Source organism: Leiobunum rupestre, chromosome 3 (assembly GCF_980474605.1).
Source record: "Leiobunum rupestre chromosome 3, qqLeiRupe1.1.hap1, whole genome shotgun sequence".
NCBI lineage: Eukaryota > Metazoa > Arthropoda > Arachnida > Opiliones > Sclerosomatidae > Leiobunum > Leiobunum rupestre.
This window is the reverse complement of record NC_143386.1, coordinates 18597185-18601865: the sequence shown is the minus strand read 5'-3', so window position 1 is coordinate 18601865 and position 4681 is coordinate 18597185. Positions and strand designations below refer to the sequence as shown.

Here is a 4681-nt window from a genome sequence, read left to right as displayed (position 1 = left end):
TGAACCTTGATTTCAAAATACCATTGACACGTCCAATAACGTTTCGCCCTTAAATATTAATGATGTTAATGACGCTGAATATTAATAATAATAATAATCATATATGTACCTCGTTAATGACGCCTATTAAATTCTATCTCTTGCGGTGTGACAGGCTTTAATGGATTTATAACCCAAGGCTGAAGACCATATTCATTGTCACCAAGTAGATATCTCGGGGGCATTTCACCATTTTGAAATCGTCTAAATAATCCAGAGTTACGCCAAATAAAAGAGTCATGTGTACAACCCGGCCAACGTGCTACGATATCGGTTATCCTCAAATCATTGTCGCAAACCAGCTGTACATTAATGAAATAGTTCCCTTAGGAGTAACGAACTAGTGATTGTATTATCAGTAGTTACTAAGCGGCTGGAGCTCTTTTCCAACAGCCAAATGTAGGCGGTGGTGATAATTACACCTTTTATGTTGCTATAATTGGCTGTATTCAAATAGGGATGGCTCTTAAATCAACTTATGGAAATAACTGCTCACCCATTCGCCATCCCTACAGGTTTTTTTCTCCCAATCACTAAAATAAATAGTTTTTTACTATTGTTTGGAAAATGTGTAGAAATTTGTGAAATAAATATTTGACTCAGTTCGGTTTTGTGAGATATTTTCGTAAGCATTAAGCAATTGTTTAAAAATGGGTGATGAAGACCCTTCTTATACTGTGGAGGAAGTGGAAGCCTCTATTCCCCATCTTAAGGAACCCAAATGTGAAGAGCTTCAGCGGCATAAAAGCAGTGCTCATAACTATAGGCAGAATAATCGATGGGAAACAGTTGCACTCGTGGTTAATCTGCTTTGCTAGACCACAAAATTTCGTCATCTGATTTTACAAAAATGGAACAACCTAAAAACTGATGCAAGAAATAACAATACTGGGGGCAGATAATATCCAGACATACTTAAAAATGAACCACTTAAAAGAAAACACTTGTACATATTATTGCATAATTGTCGTATGGAGGAGTACCTGGTAGTATTTACATCTGAATAGGGGCTTTCTGTGAAAAATCTGCAATATATAAAGAGTGGTAATGATGCGATGAGATAATTGCTAATTGTTACATTCAGCCTTTTCAGTCTGACTGCATCCAGAGAGAGTGAGACATTCGGAAGATTAATGAAGCTTCTGGAGTAGGGAAAAAAATTTAAGTAAAAAGCAATTGTGATAAAATAAATATTACCTTTAAGTAATGAATTAACTGAATTTAGTGCTCTTGATTGAAAAATATTCTTGCCAATTGTAACAGGACGGGCGAAATTTTTCAAAGTTCGAAAAATTATGCAAGAGACAGCAGGATAAAATTATATTCCATCGACACATCGGCCCTAACAGTAAATAAAAAACATTACGTTAATATCATTCGTATTGACGTATTTTTAAGCCCCAGCCCTTGTGGGTTAGGACACTAAGCCAACGTGCAAAGATATCACCCAAATATACATGCGAATGTGTATTATTTATGTGCGCAGAGTTCATTCGGTAGTACGCATCTGCAAATAAAAATATTTGTATTTCCAAATTAATAATGTAATCATAATTTACAAAGAGTATTGTACCATTGGCTCTTCAATTTTATAATTTTGTACCGGTAAGCCGCATGTGTTGATGAGCGTTACTGAACGTAGCCCAGTTTCGTGGTTACTAGAAAAAAACATGTTGAAAAGATCCTTAACTGTAAAAAAAACGCCAATTAAAACCTTATGTTCAACGATTGTAACATACATATTAAATACCTGCTTCTCCAATGATGCGCTTAGCTCAACATTCTCAATTCCATGCTACCTTCGTTAAAAATTTCTACTTCTTCCGCTAAGCCTATCGCTTCAACTCCCAAGACAGCAGCAATAACTCCCATTGCAGTTTCGGCAAAATTCACTTTACAAATGATATTAAAAATGTCGCAAATTTTTAACCGGAAGTTTGGAATTCAAAACAAGTAATACGTCACACTAAAGCAGCCCTTCAATTGGCCAAGCAAGAGGGGGAAGAAGAGGGAAATCAGTGAGCTCTCGTCGAATGGTAGGGCCGAAGCAAGATAGGCGTTTCCCTTCTTACTTGCGGGGTCATGCAGAATACGGCCGCTTGTCGAATGATAGCGCCGAAGCAAGATAGGCGTTTCACTTCTTACTTGCGGGGTCGTGCAGAATACGGCCGTCTATTGGCTGTCTCTCTCTCTGAGATAACAGATTTGTACACTCGAGATTAAACCCGTCTCCTGATCAAAACTGCATTTAATGATTGACGCCATAACCCACTGAAAAAATAAAAACCCATTGCTACTTGAAGGAGAGTTTTGGAAATACCACGTTGACGATATCAAAATCGATACTCTCACTTGAATATGTTTACGGAAAACAAACTTCTTGGAAAATGGAGTGACGTAGAAGATTGCTAAAAAATGGGCAAGTGTTATTTTTTTTCAATAAAGAGTCTTTTTTACATTTTAAAGTATTTATTAAGATTGAAAAAAGTGACATAGGAAAAATTGTTTACAATTGTTTTTTCGCGTAGATGAGTTTATATCATTATATAAAATGGCTGAGTCAAATTTCAATCTTTTTTATCATGACAAGGCCCAAAGCTAACTAAATCTCAGTTAAATTATCTAAGGCAATGTGTTTTTTCACCAATCTTATTTGGCGCTTACTGAAATAATTTTGTTAATGACGGATGGAAAACTTCTTTCAATGGTTCATGACGGTAACAGATTTCAATGACTCTTAGAAAGTACTTTAAATAGAACGTGAGGGAATAATGCAATAATATATTTCTACCAATGTTTTGTTTTCATGCTAGATTGCGTACACCACCCCGTTGTACTAACTATTATACCAATACTTCCTGATTCTATTTGCATTTTTTTGTTTTTGTATGGTTTATTTTATTTGAAAGTAAATGGTTTGGCGCTCGTGAAGCGCGCGCATGTTTTCGAGAGGGTTGAGTCTTATCTCTAAAAGATAACAGATGGAGTGGAAATATATATATTTTTTATCCTCTGGAACCGGATTTTTTCCAGTCAGTCACCATACCTCTCTCTCTAGCTAATGGAATCGCCAAATTCGATGTGATGATTTTTCTAGCATGATTTGTGAAAGATAAAAATATCTTGTGGTCGTTTTTTTCCCAATTTTTGGAAAACCTTTGGTAGTACGTTTTTGTACTCTGTCCTTTAGTTCTATGCAAAATAAACATTACGCAATATTCGCCGCAAACGTTACTAGTTAGTCCTTGCAATCGTCTTTTACTAAATGTCCACGTCTTACACATTGAATTTAAATATTTTCTGATTAGGGGTAAAAACGGGGGAAGCCCCATTGAATCAAAGTAGAATCCTCGTTTTCTTCCATCGACGTAGACGCCAATCCAATGAGAACCTGTTTCGCCCCTTTTATCAAAATTAATGATAAGCGATTGTGGATATTTCGCGACGGGTTTTAAATTATCTGAAGATAAAACGCCTAAAAAGTTCGGTGTTTTATACAGTGCCTGAGATAAGTCAACGTTTGTCGTAGTCATTTTAATAGTCTCGAATAATGTTCCTATTTTTATCTATCTGTAAACAAGATTGAAATTCGGCGTACACGATAACGACCGTAGATTATTTTAAAGGGGTACCAAATCTTAAATCTAAGCGTAGTTGCCCTCTCTTTACGGGGTTCCAAAACGTGACGTCACTGGCCGAATTATCGGGGGTCAAATCAAAAGCGTATAAGGCAAAGCCTAGAGGAAAGTCAGCCAATGCGACGTGGTTTACCTCGTCTTTGTAGTGTATCCCATTTCCCGAGAATAGCGAATGATAGGCTAGCGTAAATTGCTTACTATTAAAATTAGGGGTCAATGCTTTCGTAGGGATTTGTTCGTTATCGACATATAGAGCCAAATAATTTAGATCGAAATTTTCAAAATTATAAGGATTAGACTTAACGGAGCCCTTATACGCTTTGTTGGTGATTAAACCAATAATGACTCTGTTTGGCATCGGACCTAAGAATATATTGTCAAAACTATCGTTCTGAATTGAACTAGCCAATGTTTTAGCTTTTATTTCGGTACGAGTAAAGGGATATTTGGCATTACTACGTAATAATCCTTGCTAGTGGGCTAATAAAATTTTAGGCATAATTTTAACTTTACGTACATGTAGAAAAGCCACTATAAATTCGACTTTATACGCGTTGACAGTGTTGCTAAAAAGGGTAAAATTATCGCTATTTCTAGTTAGTGAAACCTTAAGTTGTACGCCATTAATTAAATATTAGTTAAAATTAAAAATGTCACAAAAAATTGTCCGTAAAGTTCAATTTCTTTCGAAACCGAGGCAAGGGCTTGACGCTTCGTGAATCCGGTGTTCGTCAGGAGGTCCATACTTCCGGCCGTGTCATTGTACCATCCAGATGTCGCTAGGTGAGTGTTTTTCGCATCGTTCCCAAAGTTGAGCAAATTTTCGATATACGCCCGATAGGGGTAATTCGCGGCCGATGGTGAAACCGTCGTATCATTGAGTTTCACTTCGCATTGTTGGAATAGCGAATGCAGAGAATTGTTCACGAGCGAAACGTTAGACCCGGCATCCAAGTTGTCACCGTTGGTCTTGACGATTTTGACTTTACAATATATCATTGTCA

At 36.7% G+C, this 4681-nt stretch overlaps 2 long non-coding RNA genes across 2 annotated transcripts; both read right to left on the bottom strand.

Moving 5' to 3' along the window:
• Positions 1–600: 600 nt before the first annotated feature.
• On the bottom strand, positions 601–1183 carry LOC149949741 (uncharacterized). Its single transcript, XR_016479969.1, has 3 exons — positions 1118–1183; positions 955–1053; positions 601–875 (listed from the first exon to the last, which is right to left on the bottom strand). It is a non-coding gene; the product is annotated as an uncharacterized LOC149949741 (long non-coding RNA).
• Positions 1184–1423: 240 nt separating this feature from the next.
• On the bottom strand, positions 1424–1851 carry LOC149949740 (uncharacterized). Its single transcript, XR_016480047.1, has 3 exons — positions 1790–1851; positions 1613–1728; positions 1424–1546 (listed from the first exon to the last, which is right to left on the bottom strand). It is a non-coding gene; the product is annotated as an uncharacterized LOC149949740 (long non-coding RNA).
• Positions 1852–4681: the final 2830 nt, after the last annotated feature.